Source organism: Falco naumanni, chromosome 10 (assembly GCF_017639655.2).
Source record: "Falco naumanni isolate bFalNau1 chromosome 10, bFalNau1.pat, whole genome shotgun sequence".
NCBI lineage: Eukaryota > Metazoa > Chordata > Aves > Falconiformes > Falconidae > Falco > Falco naumanni.
Genome location: NC_054063.1, coordinates 7,592,033 through 7,614,134, shown reverse-complemented (window position 1 = coordinate 7,614,134; position 22,102 = coordinate 7,592,033). Strand labels below are relative to the sequence as shown.

At 40.5% G+C, this 22,102-nt stretch overlaps 1 long non-coding RNA gene across 1 annotated transcript in view; it reads left to right on the top strand.

Annotated features, from left to right (window-relative positions):
* Positions 1-16,543, top strand: part of LOC121094373 — a 109,629-nt gene extending 93,086 nt beyond the window's left edge. The window contains exon 4 of the long non-coding RNA XR_005829832.1: positions 16,462-16,543. This is a non-coding gene — a long non-coding RNA (uncharacterized LOC121094373). The remainder of the gene's footprint in view (positions 1-16,461) is intronic.
* Positions 16,544-22,102: the final 5,559 nt, after the last annotated feature.

Sequence of the window (22,102 nt, the reverse complement as noted above, 5' to 3'; positions counted from 1 at the left end):
TTGGTGCTGGACAATTATCACCAGAAACTGAATCTCAGCTCTAATCTGTCATTTTAGTTATCGATGTGCAGGAAGTGCTGTGCCACCATTTTAAGACAGAAAAAATACAAGTATGCAAGGGGTCACTTTGTTAGAATAAGCCTTTCTTTGTAATCGATGCATATGGAGTACTGCACCTTGAGGACGGGCCATCATTACCTACTTCTTTATATAATATGTTGTACTTAAAAGCAAGGATTTTTGTGGTTTGTAAACCCAAACACATAGAAAAAATAGGATGAGGTTTGGAGTTTTTTTAGTCTGTTGTATTCCTCACTGAAGGTAGTGGTGGGGAGCTACACAAGCAATGAAGTATGACATATCTCTCTCCTGAAAGTAAGATTTGCTTAGTCATAAATAAGCTCTTGAGAAGGGTGTGAGAAGAAACTTTACAGCTATTAGCAGCCTGGGGCAGTATCTGCCCATGAACTTTGGCACCAGATTACAGTGGCTCTTCAGAATGAAACTGCACAAGGAGCCGAGAAAAGTCTGAGCTGGTGTTCACAGGGGAAGAGAGGGGGGCTCAGCCAGACTGCATAGCGAGACAGGGGTGGATAGAGCAGTTTTCCTGAGCTCTCAGAGGACAAGCGGGCCTGACTCATGTGGGAAGATGCTTATCAATAACTGCTCAGGATGAGCTTTGATGCAGAATTTCCTGGAGCTCCATGCATTCCTGTTCAGAAATGCGGGTGTTATAACATCATTGTGAAATACCGTGATGAAATAGTCCATCATACTGCCAGTGTTTGGCTTTAAAGCTAGTGCAGGAGAAGAAAGAATTGCTAACGCTCCAAGGAACAGCTTGTCAGCTTGAGGGCCTCATGTGTGCCAGCTGGATTCAAGTTCAAGTCTGGATTTGATCCACTAATGAAACATCATCCTCCAAAAACTACTGGCTGAAGGTGGCAGACCTCTGGAGACCTAGAGAGTTGACTGGAAAGTTGACTCTCTCTTAACCGTATGCTCATGTGTATGTCAGTTATGAAAATGAGTCAGATTTTCAAGTTTTCAATTAAAAAAAAAATCCTTAGGAAAAGCATTGGCAAAATAGTTGCAATTTTACCTCCCCATTGCCATCCCCTCAGTGAAATGAAAACAGTTCTGTTGATTTGAACAGGCTCTAGGGTTTTAATCCTGTCTTGGCTTTGCCGAGGCAAACATTTTGCCCCCTGTGGCTCTTGCATTTAGTGAAATGTTTAAGAGTGGAAGAATGTGACATTTTAATAAAAAAGCTGATGGAATCTATGAATTCTCTGAAAAGTCTGGGGTCAGTTCCTATGTGATGACAGTTCTGGGCTGAAGCAGGCATGATACTTTTGCCTTCCAGCTGGAGGAAAGAACGATTTCCATTGAAGAGACATAGTTCAAAATCCATTACTGGGCCACTAATATAATACAGAAGTGTGTTTCAGCAAGCTGTTTTCTGAGCTAGGGGATAGTGGAGGAGTTTTCCCCTTGTACCCACAAGGCAGTGGAAGTGTGCGTTAGGTAGCCTCCAGAAGATCCCTTGTACAGCAGACTTGCAAATGGATCCCCCGTTTCCACCCCCAGTTCTCCGCTCTTTGCTCATATAAATATTTAAATAACTATTTTTCAGAGCTCTGGGAAAGCTGTATGAGTTGCCTCTATCAGAACCTGTTCTATTAGCTGAGTAACTTTCTACCATTATAGCAGCTTTTCACCACTTTCTATTTCATTAGCATTCATTTTCTTTAGACATATGACACACTACCCACTGGAAACACAGGCAGCTGGGAACATAAAGCTAAAAGCTGAGGTTTGCTTCAGTGCTTGCCAGCCCACAGAATTTTACTACCTAACCTAGCTTTACCTAAATCACAGAAAAATGACAAACCTTTTGATGCATGTAAAAAAAAACCCTGAAACAGAGTTAAACTGCAAGCTTGACTGATGCAAACTGACATAAAGCATCACAATTGTGCACATCAGAGACAGATGTTTTCTCCAACTCCAGTTTACTTGCATTTTTGCAGGGTGCCCTACTGATTTGCTAAACGTACTGCTTGTAAAAAGATTTGGATCTGGAGTTCAAACTTGGATCTCCATGAGTAATTGACGAGCTGATGGTATTATTCTCACAGGTGGAAATGTGTAATGCAAATTTTAGAAGCAGCACATCTGTTCTTCCAGCTAATCGGGTATGAGTTCTACAGGAACGACCACATTAGCAACCTCAGTGTCATTACTGGAGGGACACAAGGCAACAGCACTGTGGATACCATTGTCAAGGAATTTGAAAATCTGTGCTGCATATTCACACGTACCTGGCTGACACTGGCTTTTGCTCACAGAAAGTGTTACAGGATCCTGGCACCATAAAGCTTGCGAGCTGAAGGACTATGGTGAAAGACAGTTCTGGTCCAGGGAACTGTAAAAAGAAAAGTTTAGCATGTTTTTGGTGGAAAGTGGTCCTAGCAAGAGCGAGATACATTCATATAGCCAAGTATCTCCAGTGGCTGTTGCATCCCTGGATGCAAGAAGTCCTTGTTGAAGGAAGCAGAGACTCTGAGTCATTAGTTGAGTTTTGAGGGCAAATCACATGGTTTACTTTTGTTCATAATCACCAAAAACATCAGCAGTTTGAGGTCTCATTGTGTTCATGTTTTGTTACTTAGGTAGACAAGGGACAAAAAAACCCACAGCACAGTGACTGACCCCAAATTGCTATTAGTAAGGTTTAGATTTAGGTCTGCTGGTTAGATGGGTGAAATGTCCTGTCCCTGAAACCCTGCCATTCCCTCAGCAGAGATATATGGACATCCCTTGTGGTCAGTTGTCAGCGCTTTTGATTTTCTTTCTTTCTCAAAAACCCAGATGGGAAACAAAAGTCAAAGTTGGGCAGTTTCACTTTGAGCTTAACTCTTCTGTTTTGTGACATGATACAGGCTATCAAGAGGGTTGTTTTTGTCACCTGGACATTCCTTCTCATATAGGGCTGGAAATTGTGTGGCCTGACCATAGTAAACACTTCAGAAACCCTATGACAGGTCAGTCTTAGGATGGCTTTGTTTTTCACCTCTTGCCCTGATGAAGTACAGGGAAATTCAAAGTGTGTTGCCTGTTATCAGCTCCTTAGGACAACAACCCAGTCGTCACACCTTGTGTCTGAAACAAGCCTACGCAAAGTTATTAATCCAAAAGCTGGTGCTTCAGGCACTTTGTCAATAGTTTAATACACCCAGAGTGATGGCCCTGCAATTTTTGTAGCATGTGCTATTTTTTATAGCATAAAGTTCTTTCAATTATAGCCTGTTTTAATTACCTAACAAATTTTGTATCTAGTCTTCAGAACTTCATACATAACATATTCACAAACACACCCAGAGAACTCTATGATAGTACATTTCTAGTTTTTAATTTTCCATTTGTTTGCATGTTCTTTTGTTCATGGTTTTATTGTTGTCCTACGTGACCCATTTGGATAATTAATTCCAGTTCACAAAGGAAATGGTGGCTCCTAGGAGCAACTCTTCTGTGCTCCATAGGAGGATACTACCTCTTTTATCCAGCTTCACCCGTGGGTGCCCAGCACCCCTTGCAGAGAGCTCTGAGCTTGCTAAACCCCTGTGAATACTAATGGATGTTAGCTGGTGCAATACTCAGCTTTCTGGTGGAAATCTGAGCCCATTTCCTGTTTAGTTTTGCATGGTCTGCTGGAGGAAGAAGTATCCCCGGGTTCTTTTTGTCTTAATTGCATCCTATCAGCAGGCCAGCATTTTACTCTGCAGACGCTCAAGCTGTCATTTATTACATGCAAATGTGTCGGTATCTTGTTTCAGGTAAGCAGCCTCAGACCCAATGAATTGAACTAAATTGGCATTAGAACGTCTTATTCAGGAGACTACATCAGACACTTAAATCTGCTGCTATTCAGAAAAGAAGAGGTGCTTTAGCAAGTGATAAAATGAAGCATGTGCTCCTATAACAAGAAACTCTTTCCTGAGGTGGTCTTGACATATTATCTTTTCATGTGTTATTGTACCCTTGTGTCAAACCTTGAATTTTGCACACAGTGTTACATCATTTTCAGGATAAGAAGATGACTTTTTAATCTCTTCTTAATTCTGTATCTGGAAAATGGCTTTATTAACCTCTAGTTACTAAGCAATAATATATCTGATGTGCTCTGTGGTCCTGCCTACTTTCTCTTGCTCCCCTGAAAAAGCATAACAATCTCTGAAGAAACTCAATGTGCTAGACAGACTGATAGAAGACTGGTTTTAGCTATTAATCTGATAGTTTTCAGACACTTGTATTTAAATCACCATTTATGCTGTGTTCCTCATAAGGTAGTTCAGACATAACATGCAATATTCAAAAAACACGGACACCTTTATCAGACTTTACACCTGCAGAGAATACCCCCCATCCAGAGAGATGTCTTTCTCCTGAGTCCTAAGCAATGCAGTGAAATCTCGAACACTGCGGCCAGTAAAAGCTACAGAACGTGATCATATAGGAAGAGAGTCAAGTACAAGCTACGAGAAGCTGTGGAAGGATGATGTCCTGTTACCTAATGAGTGTGACATTCCCGTTACTGGGTAACTAAAATGGCAGAGAAATTCAATGGCAATATGATCAAAGTAATGCCCACTGGAAAATAAGAGCCCTGACAATATATACACAACACACTGTATAAAATTAAGCAAGGGTAAATGAGTTTTTACAACTCAAAAGAAATAGTGTGGAGTCACAGTGATTAGTTCTCTAAAAATAGCTACTTATTGCTCAGCAGCAGCTGGGAAAGCAAGGAGAATTGTACAAATTATCAAGCAAAGAGTAGTAAACAGAAAAGAAAATATTTATTCCACTGTGTAAATTGGTGACATAACCAGGTTTCAGGAGCTCTCTGAAGTAGTTTCCATCACTCATCTCAAAGAGATGCAAGCAGAAGTCTGGAACGCATGCAGCCCTGCGTGCTGCCTCTTCCTTGTTTCATCCAGGCCCCTCTGGACACGTTATTGGCGAATGGCTGCCCAACTTGTCTGCAAATAGTGGTGAGCTCCACTGCTTTGAAGTCATGTGAGATGCCTCCAGTCAGCAGCTCAACAGCAACCTGCTTCAGTGTGTGGGTACCATTGGGCTTTTGGGCAAAGACAACCTTTCAGCTTCCACAAGCTTCCTTGGGGTCTCTCACTGGGCTGGACTTCTGCCACTGGGGATGGCAGCAACTCCCCTACCTGCAAGAATTCAGTGGGAAATGGAGAGGCACAGCCTCGCACAGAAGCATAATGCCCTGCGCCAGTCGCTCCCAGAGAGGCAGCATCAATCCCCATGGATTATCTACATGGATTATCTCTACAGCATGTAGGGAGAGGCTGACTTCCAGTCACTGATGGACAGTGCTCACTTCTGTGTAGGGCCGAGGCTCCACCTTGCTCAGGGAGCCCTGTACCCTCATTTGTTTTCCAAACCCTCCATTTCAAGCTGTAGTGGAGACAGAACAGAAAAGGCTGCGAGGTTGTTTAAAGGTACTTGGTCTGGATACGAGATCTGGCTCAGGAAGGTGTTTAAATTTTTAGTTTTGAGAAGAGTGGATGGCGTAACGTAATTCTTATATTCTTTCCTAAGAGCTGGCCACTATGAAAGAGGAGATACTGTGTTAATTTGATTTGCTGTTTGATCTAGCATGGCAATTCTTCTGCCTTCAGCAACAAAGGAGGAATCAGCTTCTTAGATTTCCAGTGCATGTTTATACAGCCCGTTGACACTTTCTTCATCATCTGCTGTCTCATGATTTTGTTTCAAAAGAAGAGTGGGTCTGTGGTTACAGATACACAGGAATCTGTGCATCTGGGATCTCTCAGAAGGTTTATGATTCCGCATGGCAGTATGTGGCTTTGATTCAGTCAGCTGTTTCCCAACCCAGTTCCCTTGTAAATTGATGGGAGTCTTTTCTGTGATATGAAAAAGCCTAGTTCTTCGGCCTGCTTTAAAACAGTAGGAGTTTTTCCCTCCATCTCAAATGGATTATGCCTGCAACCCCAAACTGGGGAATGGTAGCTCTTAAACTCTTTGTGGTGATGTTGTGAGGCTTAATTAATTGAAAGGAATTAATGGAAATAAATTTAAATGGAAGGGGAGATGTAAGTGAATATTATAATTGTGTGGAAATATCTTCTAATTCAACATTGAACTAAAAAGGTCTGAAATGTATTCATGCTCCTGAAAAAAGCTGAAGGGTTAAAATGACCTAATTCAACATCAACTAATACACTCCAATATGCATTAAAGCAGGTAGATTATTTTTTAAACAGTACTATCCTGCAAAGTGATGCACTTGTGCTCTATGATAGAATGGTTAAAGCAGTAAATGTCATTGTTAAAATGAGTATCTTTAACAGCTAATATCTATTAAAATGAAGCACTTAGGCACCAGAAAAGACAGTTTTAAACTGTTAGATCCCTGAATTATTTTTGTACAATCAAAATGAGACTCTTAGGGATTAGGTGGCACAGTGGGTTAACACATTACTCTTCTGGATGGAAGATTTACGGTCGTATCTTGCTTAAAAATACAAGTGAGCTGAGACTGCTGTTCTTCAGGTGATCCAGCGTATGTGTTTCTAAAATGTATTTTAATACAATTGACTGTAATTTGCAAGGGAGGTAGATGAGGACTTTACCTGCTGCTACCACACTTTGAGTAGGGGTGGGTTAGGATTTGGGTTCACAATTTAGATTGTTCACTTTGTGAGCTTACAAAGGGATAAACTATCCCTTTTTATAGCTCCATTTTCTTCCAGAAAGATATGTCACATTATCTTGTTACATAGCTACAGCAGGAATCATAAAGGGTTAAACTCAGCAAGTGAGAATAAGGCTTTTCAAGGTGAGCATGATCATGTAATCAAAAATGAGGAATAGGTAGGTGCCTACCTGCACAGGTAGGTGCAGAGGGAAAGTGAGCTATAAAGAAGCATGTTACAGTATCTTTGAATTGAAGCTTATCCAACTGGCTTTTCAGGATGTGTTTGCTGTAACTTACCTGAAATTATTGGTCTGCCTCAATGCAATGGCATATTTCTTTGGTGAAGGCCCCAAATCTCTTGGTGCCCAAAATACAGTATTCCAAGTCAGCTGTACTCCTCAGTTCTACTGGAGTTCTGAAGATACTACTTTTCTCAGGCCATTCTTATCCCTAATTCCTCTTTTCATGCCCCTGCTTGGATTCAACAAGTCACCAATGAGTACATACCAGCTGCTCGTTCCTGCTTATTGTGTTTTATCTGGCATCTGAGAGGTTGCACTCCCAGGCAAGAGCCCCTGCCTTGGCCTGAGCCTCTGAGATGGCTGACTGTGGGTGGAGGGCAGGGCATGACACATGGCAAGGGGATGTGTGTGTTGGTGTCTTCCTGAAAGGGTCTGAAGAACAGTCAGCCTTTTGAACCTCAGTCTGTTCCCAAGGTCTTCTTGGGACAAGGTGTTATCGTGCAGTTACTAGATCAGATGACAGGGCTATATGTCATCTTCTTGTTCTTGAAAAATTGTACTTATATCTTAAAAAGCAAAGACAGTACTTAGTATTTTTCCTTGTATAGTATCCATATAACATGGATATAAGTATTCATATAACATTCGTAGGTGAGATACGCAGTCCCCAGCATTTGTTCTGCCACATCAATATGAGGGATCACTTTGTATATATTTCCTCCTTGAGTAATTTCTTAATTCATGAGGACCAAAAAAGCTTACCCTGAGAAAGATCAACTGTTAACAACTTTATGGAAAGCTTCACTGTCCCTTTTATATATCGGTTGGTGATAAATCCTTAGAACTGTTCCATGGATGTGATGCCATATGTTGCAGGGCCAATCCTTCAGTGCGTCCGTTTTTTGTATTGTGACCTTCCTTTTTTGATGTATAGATCAGGCTACTGCCGTTTTGTCTTTTGGTACAAAAGAAATTGCTCCACTTCATTTCCATAAAGAATTCTTTGTTTTTGAAAACAAACAGAAGAGTACTTATTTTGCTGAGCAGAACCTTAACAAAGGGTGAGTGCCAGAAGGCAACTGGTATCCTGCGTTTCCCAACACCAGCTCGCTCTGTCTCTCAGTGCTGCATATGTGTGTGCACACATGCTAGGAGAAGTTATTCTCGTTTTGGCCTGAAGTGATCCAGAATTTTCTTTTGTGCCTCCTCCTCCCCAGAATTGTGTGTTGGTGCCAGCAATGTGATAAATAGAGAACATCTTGACATGGAGCATCAGATTTGAGACTAATAGCAGCAACTTGCAAAGAAGAGCAAGGTTAGTTTGACTGAAGTTTATTCTAACTCTCATTTTCCATGAAAACGTCATTCATAGCCTTATTGAGCAATTGTGTGTGAGATGGCAGGAGCTGTGTGCTTTGCTGCATTCTGCCAAAGACCAGTGCAAAGTGTATCTGGTGTTCTTTGAATGTAATTGTGCAGAACGAGGGAGTCCAGCCCTCTGCAATGACTCTTCATAGGAAAATGCTACACAACCATTTGTAAAACAGGAAATTCCTGCCATAGAGCCATTAAATATATTCATAATTCTCACAGATTAACTTCAAGATGAAATACCAGTTAAATGGTTACTGTTTCACAGTGAAAATCAATTATTTCAGAAAAATGTGTCAAAGCATGGGGGCAACTGATATCGCTGTTGCCCTTTTTTTTTTTTGGCATGGGAAAACTGGAGTGTAGGGTATGTCAGGTTGTGTCTTTTTCACACACATAAAAAGACAAGTTAGTTTGCAGAATTAAGTGTAACTGTTAGCATAGCAGCGGCACTTCTGGATATCTTCATACAGATGAACATTATGACAGTGTATAACACTAATATAAAGTGTAAGAATAAACTAATTTCCTATAAATACCACATCAAATGATACATTTAGACATCACTTGGCAGTATTTTAGAGCTCTGAAGAAGTGGCAGCCTACATTGCAGTTTCTTTTAAGCATCCATTTTAGTATGTCAGAATAAGTTTTCTGGCTAATATAAAATTATTTGTATTTCACATTCTTAATTGATGCTTTTAATTACTCTTCATATACTTTAATAGTTTTCAAATAGAAAACTGCTTTCTGTGCAGTAAGCCGAATCTCCAATCTGCAGCAAAACTTGCTTGAGTCAGGTTTTTGCCAGACTCTGTGTACAAGCCCCAAATACTAAATTATGTTGGCACTCTTACAGTAATCAAGGGAATAATTGTGAAGGCAAAGTTTGTTGTAAGGAAACCAAATTAGGAGGGGAAAACAGCATGGCTTAAGAGAAATATTTAGTATGAACTAATCTTTTTGGTCTTTGTCCTCCTACAGCAATGACTGTTTAACCATGTAGTATCATTATTTAAAACGTACTGTAGTTTATCCTGTGTAGATTAGACTACTGCTTTATTAGAACACTAAAAGGCCAGTCTTCAAAGAATAAGCAAATTAAAGCTCTGTCTTGCTGTTTACAATGCTGGGGTCAGATCACATATCTACCAGCTTTAATGCGAAGCAGCCATAAAGCCTATTTAGTTAGTTAAACAGTTAATGGCTATTTAAATCAACAGGGTTTTTTTCACTGCCTCTGGTAGTCATTGCAGAGCCAGGTATCTCCCCTGTTCCAGCTCATGTTAGTCACTAAGAAATCCCCCTTGAGTCTTCAGCGGGAACAGGGCTGGTCCTCCTGAAGCATTGCAGTACTGGGTGGGTATCCTGTAATTTTTTTCTGGAATTGCACTTCCAGTGGGAGTTCAGGTTGCTTTTTATACCTTCTGCACAGAAATGAGGCTAAAACTGTTCTCCAGAAACAGTAAAATAGAGAGCTGATAACATTTGAGTGCTGTGGAGGGAGGGGCTTGACTGGCTAGAACCAGTGAGTGTTTGTGCAAGTGACTTATCCCTTTTTTTCTACTTTCTCCACAAAGGTTCCCCGCACCTCCTTTTCTCTGGCATGTCAGAGATCTTTCTCTCCCTCCTGTGCTCCATGACAAACAGATTCAACGCACCTATTTAAGGGAGAGCAAGGGTTTTGAAATCATGTTCTTCCAATGCAGCTAGGACTAACCTTAGCTCTGGCTGTTACCAGCTAGTGTAAAAATCCCACCCCAGACTGATAAAACCTGTGAGGCCCTGCGGGCTGTCTACCATGGCAATTCTGCCAACCACAGCCATCCGGCCGAGCCGGGAGGCATCAGTGCGCTCTGCAGTAGTCAACCTTTTGTGATTTTATTCCAGAGCCTGTGATGGAGAATGGGGAAGGGTTCTACAGCTCCAGGTCTTGGAAAGAAGAGATTTCCTGAAAGCCTTTGCTTGAATGTGTAAATAAATGAAAGTGCCCAAAGAGCTCAGATGATGAAAAACAAAGGAAGAATGCTGTGTTATTGTTATTTTAAAATATAATAATTTTAAAGGCAATGTCATAGGTTTTTTTGGAATATTGAGTGGCTATTTTGGACCATGTATGGTTGGTAATGCTCCTTTTTGGAAAATCCACAGGTATTCAGATGATTTGTGTGGATTCATTTCAGCTATTTTGGGAAAAAAACCGTGCCTGCTTAGGCTTTTTCACAGTATTGATATTACCTCTTAGTTCTTGACCAGGCCAAATATACAATGAAAATGGCCTTTGTTTCTGCACTGCAATTCTTAAGCTTCCTTTCCAATCCAAAGAAGTACAGGAAAATAAACAAACAAAAAAGGGATCAAATTTAAATGCACAGCATGCTTGCAGCTTCGGGTCTGTTTTCTCGGTGTTACACTTTTTAATGTAAAAAGCATGCTTCCCGCCCGGATAGGGGGTATAGCCAAAAGGAGAACCAAAATGGGGATACTCTGCTTTCTATCTCTTGCACAGATTTTACTGTGTGTTTGTTCTTTCATTGTTGTTTTCTTTAGTCTAAAATAAAGATAAACTAGACAGAAAGCAAAGTGGCCAGGCGCCACTGCACAATTATAATTAATTCACTGTTAATGTCTCAGACATTGTTACAGCATACATTGGAATTGCTGGGGCGGGGTAAGATTAGTTTGAGCTATTTACGTACATACTACAGGAGAGTCATATTAAATACCCACTCTAATTAATGTTTTCAAAATGAGCACCAAAGGGAATAGTATGACTTACCACTTACAGAAAAGTCAGTTTGTACTTCTACTTCCCAAGTTCACGCTGTGTTCTCACCTCGAAAAGTGGGGATTTGAGCGCGTATCATGCCATGACCTCAGAGTACATGTGAAGCAATGCTTAGAAACAGGCTGCACACCAGATTATACTATCAACTCGAAAAGAAGGATGCGACTAAGCTAAGACTCAAATCTGAGTATCTGCACACTTAGGAAAATTCATGGTCCGATCTGGTCAGCAGAAGCTGTAGGAGTCAAAGGCTCCATTTTCTCAAGAGCAAAAAGGTTCAAGAACACCCAGAAGATCAAGTTCTGCAGTGTTTCAAGCAAACCATAGAAAGGAAAGCTGGTCTCTGCCCCAAGCTTGGAAATAGCCAAGACGTGTTAAATCCAAGAGCACTTAATGTAAGAAGAGGTCTCAGCCTGTAGATTATTTTAACAGCTAGAGGAATGAAGGAGGTTTTGTACCTCCAAAAATATCTCTATTCAACATTTTTCTGCTGCCAGTATTTTCTGCAGGAGAGGAAAGCCATGAAAATTGTGATCAGATATGTAATGATATGTGCTATTTATTACAAACCTTCTTAATTTTCACTAAGTCTTCCTATGAGTATCGAGTCAGATTTTTCAATCTGAGCCTCCAATACTACATATTTGGGCTGCGTGTCTCTCCAATACTATATATTTAAGCTCTGTGTCTGAGGTGTAAAATAGCTCTATGTATGTTCAGCCTGAAGCCAGCTGAAAGTGTACCTCTGCTGGCTAGGTTTTATCAGCCAGATACTGAGCTGCTTAGTGAGAAAGAAGTGATCAGTGTGTAATTGAAACTCCTTTAAGCTGAGTTTTAGGAGAATTTATAACCTGCAAAAATGTTCTCATTACAAATCCTTTTTTGTCTTTTCTTATAATTGCCTTTAAGGAATGACCTGACCACCATCAGTAAAAGGAAGGTGATTTGGGTTTTAAAGCCAAGCACAGGTTCATGTGTTTTGGCAATTTTTGGAGTGGGGTGGAGGGGATTGCCATTAAATGTATTTCATACTGTATCATTATTTATGTGAGGTGACAAAATCTACATTAAATTTCTGGTGAAACCTGGTCTACTGTAGAACACGGTGGAGTACTTATCAGTACTATTTTTTTCGTCATGGATGTAACCTGAATATCCTAATTTATGACCATCTGGTCTCCAGACAAGTACAGCCCATCCGATCAAACCGGAGCTTCCCTAGATCAGCTAATACATCCATGCTGTGACTTAAAGAAGATGACACAAAGTACTCTGTAAACCACCTTGGACACCTCTGGAGGAGCTTTCAGAAGAGGGAGGTGCCCATACACAACTTCTTGAACAATGCACCCAGCAGGGCTAGTCATTGTATCTGTTTATTCATTGGTGTTTGTTAATGGTAACTTTCATTTCATTTAGGATTTGATTTGTTTACGAACTAATAAATATGATTTATAAAAAGTGCCTGTGGTTCACTAATTACTGCACATATGGCGTTTTCATTTTGTAAAACTGGCATTTGCTTTCTATTATGATTATGTCTCCGTTCACCAGTGCTAATTAGTTTGATTAGACAGATAACTTTAACCATTATTAGGACTAGATTAGGGGAACTTTACATGCAGGGGAATGTAGGGAAGAAGGCTACATCACAAATGACGATAGGTCATCAGCACAGAGTTTGTTCCTCATTAAATATTTTAAAATTACTTTTTGTTTTGTTTTCCACATAGAAGTACTGAGAAGCATTCACATTTAGCTACTTTAAAAAATCCAATTAAACACAGTTGTTTAGCATGAATTTGTTAATCAGAGTTAATCTTTCCAATGAATGCATAATTTGGAATCTGTGTCTAAAATGTTCATTTAAGGATAAGCATATTACAGACAAATAAAATAAAAAATAAAATTAGATTTTCTTCCTTGGAATTGACTCTCAATATGGAGAAATATTGACTGTTTTGTGTGGATTGTCCTGCATGCTGAGGGACAGAAGTGAAATTGGATAAAGACTAAGAAATGCCACATGAAAACTGATGCCACCTGGGGTGAGCTGTTTTTCCCGAGAGTCTCTGAAAATTGTTTAATACTGTCATCTGAAACTCTTCAGAAAGAAAATAAACAGAAATAAAAACTCCTCTTTATTATCCATTTTAGGATAAAAATAGTTACCCAAGGCAGCAGAAATTTGATATTATTCTGTTTTTTCAAATGAATTCTCTATCCTAAAAAAGGGAGGCACTTTTTCTTTCCCAGTATCTTAGAAATTACCTTAGTGCACTAAGTAGGATGTGAAATACCCGGGTTTGGGCAGTGAGGCACGCAATTTGTGATCCTTTGGAAAGAGTCACTGAACAGTGTCGGATGTGATGTCATTCTTTCCCTCAGAAAGACTAACTGACCCTCAAATAGAATAACTGTGGATATTTGTTTCATTAAGATGGCTTCTCATTTGACTTTGGATGATCACCCTATATTCATCTAGTTTCTGTGTAATTAATTGGTGAGGTGTGGTAGGCAAAATGGTGCCCTGTTATGGATGCATAGTCCTATTGCAGGCTACGGGGTCTCTCCTCGCTGTGTTAATGTGGCAATGTCCTTTGTGAGTGGCCCTTTTATTTTTCGTCTTTCTCCATTTTCAAAGCAATTTATAAGGGAACAGAAAAGTTCTTGCCTGTCTAAAAAGAATTGTGGGAATATTGAAAAAGACATAAAACTGCTATTGAAGGGTGAACACATAGAGAAACAGTAAACTGGATTGTTGCAGTATTTACTCTCTCCTTGGCTCTTCTGGAGGATACCTCCTGCCATGCCTTTCAAAGAAAACCCCAGACAATTTAAATGTCAAAGTCTCAAATTTCAACATGCATCATTATTGTTGGAAGCATTTGCTCCAGGAAAAAGTTTCAAAATTGCCATTTCTGTATCTTAGAAGAATGTGAACAGGATGGCCAGATTCTGAGATGGTATAAATTGGCAGACGTTCCTTATTTCAATGCAGTTATCCTGTTTTACACCAACTGAAAATCTGGCTCTGGAGAATGAATATTTATGCCATGCCAGAGAGGTTTGAAAAACCTTTTTTTAAATGAGAATAAATAAAGAAAGGGCTGGGATATGCTCCGTGCTGATGAACCCAAAGCCAACTATGACCTCCCCTTGACCTTTTATGCATTTCAGTTGAAAAAGGCCATTCTGATATATTCCACTGGAGCTTAAAATGCCTGTATTTCAATTCCAAAGGTCAAGCTCTCGTCTCAGTATACTGTATGACCTGGCCTTTGTCGGTGCCCATTGATATTGCCTGACTATGCTTCTTATATCCTATTGACTGTTTACTGTCTTTTTGGCTAATGTAAGTGAAAGAGATAATTGAAATGGTTTTGAGCTGTGTGTCAGTTCTGATTCTGATTATGTCTCCTGTGCTTAGTGCAGCTTTAGTGGCTCCAAACTCATTAAGTCTCCAGGAAATTTTAGATTACTGTGTTAACTATATCTTAATTAATGTATTTATCTTAAATTCCACTCAAGCCTTTTTGAAGTTTCCTTTTATCACTATGTATATCTCTAATATCACTGAATTAAGTCATTTGTCTTCTAGCCTTCTGTTTTCTTTTACCTTTTGAGGGTTTTGGATACTTTATCTTGAAAGGCCCAAAGTCAAAGGGAACTATTTCTGGGAAATAATGCTTCATGCATGTTTAAAAGCAAATCACCACAGCTTTGGTGGATGTAAGCATAGCCCCACTGGAATAAAGGGACAGGAACTGGCACTTTTTCAAATCTGCCTGAAATTCTGCATCAGTGGAGCTATGTCAGTTTACACCATGAAAGTCTGGTCCAAAATAAAAAGGTGTTCAGGCTGTTTTGTGGCTAGTGAGGCATATATCTGCCTACCATCTTCCTCGGGACTTGAAACACACACTATACTGGGTGGTTCCCAAAAGAGGGAATAAATGCAGTCCCATCAAACAGGCTGACAGGCCTTGAGTATAATTTCTCTAGATAGAATCACAAAGTAATCATCATCTCTAATAATCTCTCCAATTACTTTATAGAATAATAATTTATAATAAAATCTGTTTTAGCAGACTGTCTATTTTTACCCTCTCCTCTTGAAGATGAAGTCAAATATATAGGAACTGTAGAACACTTTTGCAAAGCTAGGGGAGTGCTCCTACCTAACCAGTCACAAGAATCTTTTTACAGACATATTGTAATGTCTGTTGATTAACACAGCTTAGTGAATCATTGGTGATGAATAATTTACTAAGGGCCATAACCTGACACCCTGTTGCTGTTGAGATGTGCCTTACTGCACAGTCCTCAACAATCCTGGACAAGATGTTCTTGTCCCACCCCTTGGCCATATTTAGGTTTTCCTCCAGTGATCAAATGAGAGGGAACCCAGCCCAACTGGAAAGATAAGACCCAGACTCCTTCCAGTGTGAGGAGAATTGATAAGGAGCAGATCGATACATGATCCTCTTCAGTGGGCAGCAAGGCCCACAGCCTTAACAGTGGGACATGCCCTCTTTTTCTCCTTCTGCTAAATTGCGAAATTTCTGTAGTGGAAAGAGTGTAACACTGCAAGTAGGTGGTAGAAACCAAACAAAAACATATACTGAAATAAAAAAAAAAAAGAAGAAAGGTATATATGTATTGAACAAAGGCAAAGCAGTGTATTTTTCTCTAATTTCATCCTTTGAAGGGGCATCTGGTTTTGGTGACAATTTCAGCAAAGGGGTACATATCCAGGATACCAATTGCAGCCTGCATATTTGTAATATCTAGGGAAATTAAGAGCAACTGGAATCACTGGGGAGTGTCAGGCAGCATTAGGATTTGGCGATGCTACCAGCTGCAATTACTATGAATGCCTAATAGGCTCCTGACCGTGGAAAACCACTTGGAGAAGCACAGCTACACACAACAGCTCATGTAAACAAGTGGAATTCTGTTAAAACCAGTACAGCTGCAATTACATACACCGTCACAGCACTTGGACCCATGTCTGTAGTACTTTCCTCTGTTTCAGCTGTTTGTTCAGCTATGAGATAAAACCTGATTCACCTTACATTTGTATCTGCGAAGTAGGATTGAAAGGACTGTTTGTGATCACAATTCATCCCCAGAACTCAGAAAATAAGTATCACTGAATCAGTTGTATGTCCAGCTCGCAGTATCTCCATCACTATACTTTCTCTTGACAGATGCACCTGTTGCTTGCTCTCTCTCTGCCCAGCCTCTGGAGCTCCAGAAGGAGCCTGAACTGCCTTCCTGAGAACTTTTCATCTATTTTATTTCAGGTACTTCCCAGATATCTTGGGCTCTCCTGCTAGGACTGTGACTCGACCTGTTTCAGCTTTCCTGAAAGGGATAGAAGACAATGTAAGTGCTGATTATCTCTTTTCTTTGTAATGATGAGATTAATTTTGCTTGGTATTGTGGTAGAAACATCAGCATAAGCACCACTGAAAGCTTTGTGGGAAGCAGGTTAATTCTTTCTCTTACTATTGTTGCTGCCAGTGCAGATATCTGGTATAGAAATCAGGTTAAACAATACAAAGGTTTATTTCCCACAACCATCCCTGAACCCCTGTTCATTGTGAAAGAAAGAGGTTTGATGATCGAACTGATGGCATGAGTCAGGGAAAGAGTAAGTATTTCTTGTCCCTTGGATGAAGCAAGCTACTTTTCTGAACTTTGCTTTGGGCTTGTCTGAAGGAAGCTACTATGTGTTTTAGTCATTGTTTAATTGAGGCGAGTTTTGTTATATTTTTCCCTTAAAAAGGCAAAAGGCTTCTTGGATTTACTTGTTATTACTTTATAGCAGCAGCCATAGTATGTGAGACGTTTCCCAGTCAGAAAGTGTATTTATGAAAGGGGTTCTGTGACGTTAAGGCTGCAATACCCAGGCTGGACTCGGACGTCCAAGGCTGGTCCTGAACACCATCACTCCTGAAGTTTTGAGAAGAGGGGGCTCATAAGGCTGTGGCAAGCAGGTGATTCTGATAATGCAAAAGAAGAAAAAATACTCTGTGAATACAAGTAATTTCTCTGTAGGCAGCATGGCAAAAGTGGGGCAAACAAATCTGGATAAAAAGATAAAAAGACAGATAGGAATGTAGTTAAATCTGAATGCGAGGATGCAGTGTCCTCCTTTCCTTTGAATAACCTGTAGCAGGAAAGTAGATGGTATTTGGGGGTTTAGCAAGTTTTTGCCTGTCTCTTATACGCTTATACTGTGTATCATTTTTTTCTCTTCTACTTTGAAGTTATTTTCCAGGCAGTTTTCATTTTGCCCTTCACAAATTGTGCTGTGTGCACTGAGTCATGGGCTTGTGTTTTTAGAAGGGTTGTCAGTCACAGCTATTCTCATGCAGCAATGATATGATTAGCTTTTGTTTTTTACTGTAAAATATTAATTTAACCGAAGTTTGAACACAGTGAAAAAAAGAAGCATCAGTGGATGAACACGCCAGCTTAAAAGCAGAGATATTATGTTATATGAATGGTTGCCTTCCTTTGGGATTGTGGGGAAGGATGAAAGAAAAGAAACTCCACATGTGAGAGATCCTCAGGCACTGACATACATGGGAACATGTTAATTACCCTTAGCCTAACCAGTGCCTGGGTAGGCTGTGAGCACCGGGCCCTCCACAGCCCCATCTTGGGAAGGTGGTCCTGGCATTCCCAGTCGCACATCATCTGCCGGGGGTCTCCTCTGCAGGCTCCTGCTCATGTCTGGTTTGGGGGTTACTTAGGTGTCTGGTTTGTGGATGTCTGCAGGGGCTTCTCCCATGAGCTGTCACATGCATACCTGCAGTGGTGAGGGCTGCCAAAAAAGAGAGCAGAAGGGGTGGAACTGCCTGGGTCCCTAAGTGAGCTGTGATGGCCATATCTTGATGTGTCTCAGTACTGCCTTTTTCTTCCACTCTCTCTCCTGTACCTGAAATTTGACTGGTAATCGACCAATATGAGCTGAAAAAGTGGTGTCAGCCTGAGCTGTGAATTGACCTGCTTTTGTCAGCTTGTCACAGTTTTATTGCTGCTTTAGCACAATGCATACAAGTTAAAGCCCAGCACTTCTGTCACCTAGAGAAAAGCCTGGCAGGCTGATGTCCTCAGGAACAGTTTCCAAGTGCAGAGAGGCCAGGAGTTCCCTTTCTCCTCCCCAGCTAGTCCAAACTTCACATTTTCTGTCTAGCCAAAAAAACAACCTAAAGCCAAAACAACTTTCAGGTGTATCGCCTCAGTGTTTCCCCACATCTCCAATACTGCCTGGAATTCATTTGCAATGGTGCTCAATAAGATTTCCCGAGAATAAGATCAAAATTGCATCCTTTTCTAAAGGTGATCCTATTAGGCTCATCTTAGGATTAATGTTAAGTTTATTATAGGAACAGTAGACTGGATTCTTTAAATGAAAACATTTCAAATGTAGGAGATGAAGAATAAGAGAGAATTCCGAGGCCTTTTATGAAAGACTCATCTTAAAAGCTAATTTAGCTTTCTGCACAGCAGCAAATATATAGACAATTCACCCAAAAGCTACCTGAAAGAATGGCTGTTTATACATCTTATTTATACTGAGATTTCAGAATAAGCTTTTTGAACAAGCTGTGATATTTTATTTGGTTTTCTTAAGCTAAGAGTATTGCAATGTCAGACTCTGTTTTCTTAATTGATTATAACTTTACCATCCTCATATTGCAAAGCTTATGATGAATGAATAATAGGTTGTCCAGTGCCTTTGCAGCATGGCCCAAAATTTGGCTTGAAGTACCTTTTTCATGTCTTTGTTTCTCACACAAATATCTTTGCTGTTGCTTATGATAAATGAATAATTTCCAGCAGCTCAGGATGCTTGAAAATAGTCATGATCCAGCCAGCATGTCTGAGTGACCCCACAGCAGTGAACATGGGAATGCAGCTCAGCATGCATAAGCAACCCTACAATAATAACTTAGTGTGTGCAGTCTGGCAGGTGGGAACAATCCTAGAACGAGATTGCTAAATAAGGGGTTGTGAGTCATGGGAGTAACAGATCTGGGTGACTTTGGATTAGTTTTACATGTGCAAATTCTTTTTTATTGAGTAGATACCATTCCCTAGATTTGCAGACCTGTGTTATTTTTCTCAACAGCATCCGATCTGCTGCTAAACTTGTTTTTCTGGAAGCTGTCCCTACTTCTCCAGTTCAGCTCCTAACTCTTACCCATGCCTAAGACATCTTGCACCTCATTGCTTCTCCAGGTGCTCAGCTCAGATCATGAAATCTGTTTGCAAGCAACAGCCTAAACCCCTGAGTATCCTGAACAAGCCCTAGACATTGTCAGCTTTACTCTTGGAAAGGGGTAAAGTAAAGCTCAGAGTGTGAGAGAGTCTAAAAATGATGAAAATGTTATTGTTATGTCAAAATGTTATTCCCATATGTTCAGGAAACAGAACGATGATCAGGTTATGTAACTGACTTTGCAAAAACACCTGCTTGAGTAGGTAGAGTAGGGTGGAAACAGGGAAAAAAAACATTTAGGTTCAAAAAATAATGCAGTGTTAATTTGATGGAAGCCATCAAAAGAAATCTGAACTTCTGAATGGAGGTGTTTTGATGGGGCAGTGCAGTGCCATGGACCCTTGGGGCTAGGGCTAGGCACTGCTGGTTACAGGGGTTTGGAAAAGCTCTTCCTTCCAGGCTGAAGCCTGATCCTCAGCCAAGATAAATGTGGACACGCTCATCTGCATCCTGATTTGCACCCCTGTGACCCAGCTGCAGCACACGTGCCTCCCCCACCCTGTCTTGTGCACCTTTCCTTCAGGAAGGAGGGCAGAGACTCATGCCCAGGAAGCTCAGGAAAATGGCAGGGAAATATTCCAATTTAAACTGTTTATATGCTCCTAAGCTTGCCCTCCGTTATTCCCCACCATTATTTCATTCATGTTCACTGCACTGTCATCTGTCCTGTAACGTGATTTTTTTTTAAATAATCTTAAGCAGAGATTTAATTGTGCAACAGCTCATTTCCCGAAGTATTACTTTTGGCCAGAGGGCTGCGGTCACTGGGGGTGTCACCTATCATGCCTCTAACCACCCTCCCTGAAGGACTTCTCCAGCCTCCTTGATGAGCCGTAGTCTCTTGAGGATGTATGTAAAAAGGTTGCTGAGAATAAATATCAAATACTTAGTAATATAAAATACTTAGTATCCCTGTAAGCCTCAAATGAATGAATGCACTAATCCAGGCCAGAAAGGAGACTGAGCAATAACTGCATGCAGTGTGACAATTGTGTTTTAGATTGTCCCCTGTTTATATCAAATCTTTAGTTCTAGTTGCAGGGAAAATACTCCACAAATCTCTAGATTCCCCTCCCTCTACCCGCACTTGCATCAAATTGAGTATTTAAACCATCCTTCCTTGCAATTCTTTTTGTCTGTCCGTCTCTCTCTCTCAAAATAAAAGACAGGACCCATCCACTCAAATGCAGTGAAACAAGAAAATGCTCAGATATTTTAATACCCTGGAGCTACCTCTTGGCAGATAAAACGACTAAAATGAAATTTAAAGCACATCTGATTTACCTGTTGTTTGTGTGACTCAAATACCTATGTTTAATTTTGTCTATGGATTGGAAAAAGTTAATTTCAAGCCTTGTTTCTCTTGCTAGCAGCAACAACCTTTTAAACTGAGTATTACTGGTGAACCATATAGAGCTGGTTAAAAAAATGCTTTTCAGTTCCACCATGCAGTTGTTCGGACGACAATTATGGCAGCTGAAGTTTAATCATAGTGTTTGATAGCTCATTTTCTCAATGTCAACACAAGGCACTGTTAAAAAAAATGAATTCTTTCATTTGATAAGCTGGCTCCAGAGCACTGGGCTCATTCAATAGGAAAACTCTTTCAGAGGGCTGCAACATGCATGGTTTTTCTCTTTCCTTCCCCCCCCCCCCCCCCCCTTTTTTTTTTTTTCTTTCCTTTTTTTTTTCTGAAAGCCACCCAAGAAGAGATTAATCACGAGGGGGAAACTCAGCTTCACCCTCTAGCTGCAGGTCACAATTTTTATTTGTATGGAATTGGCTTTTGGAAAGCTGAAGGCTGCCTGAGGGCAGGGACCTGATATAAGAAGAACCTGAGAATGAAGCAGCAGGGATTGATTAGCCTACTTCATATCCCACACTCCATAAGCACACTCCAACCGCAATCTAACACACCGCTGAGCTGAATAGACAAGAGAAATTGGATTCCTTCCTAATATTTAACCTTCAAGTCAGCTCCAACAGTTGTTGATATGTTGTTCTACCAGCAAGTAACAGTAGCTTTTTTATTCCAGCACCCACCCACACACATATATATACAATTTTATAAGTTATATGCTATATATTTACATACTTTCCATTTTCAATCTGTTTCAGAGCATGGTTTACCTAATCCATTTCAGTAAAAGTTTCGGGGAAGAACAAACTGACCAAACAATTATGCATAACATTGTAGTGAGAGAAGGGAGGGAAAAAGAAATAAAAAGTAGAAAAAACCCATTGTCTGTTTCATGCCTTTCAAGGTCTTTTTCACACAGTCATTTTTCTTTTACCTGTAATTTTCCCAGTTCATTAATTGTAGGAATTGTCTGGACTGTATCTAGTGATATGGATGCTGCAGGCACTGATGCCGTAGAGGTTTCATTTTAGATTTTTATATGGCGCATTTTGGGAAATGTTTACTTTTACTGGAGTTCGCTAAACTGACAGAAAGTACTGCTGCATGATGAGGGCCAGGCTGTGAAACCCGGACCATTCAGTGCGGTACGAGAGACCCACGCTGAGGTTGCCCAGGACAGGGCACACGTGCGGCAGGAGCAGCCACATGCTGCTGGGTGCCCTGGCAGCGGATGTGTAGAGATACTGACTGCATCGTGGCTGGTGTGGCACACTCCTGTGCCCTCATCAAG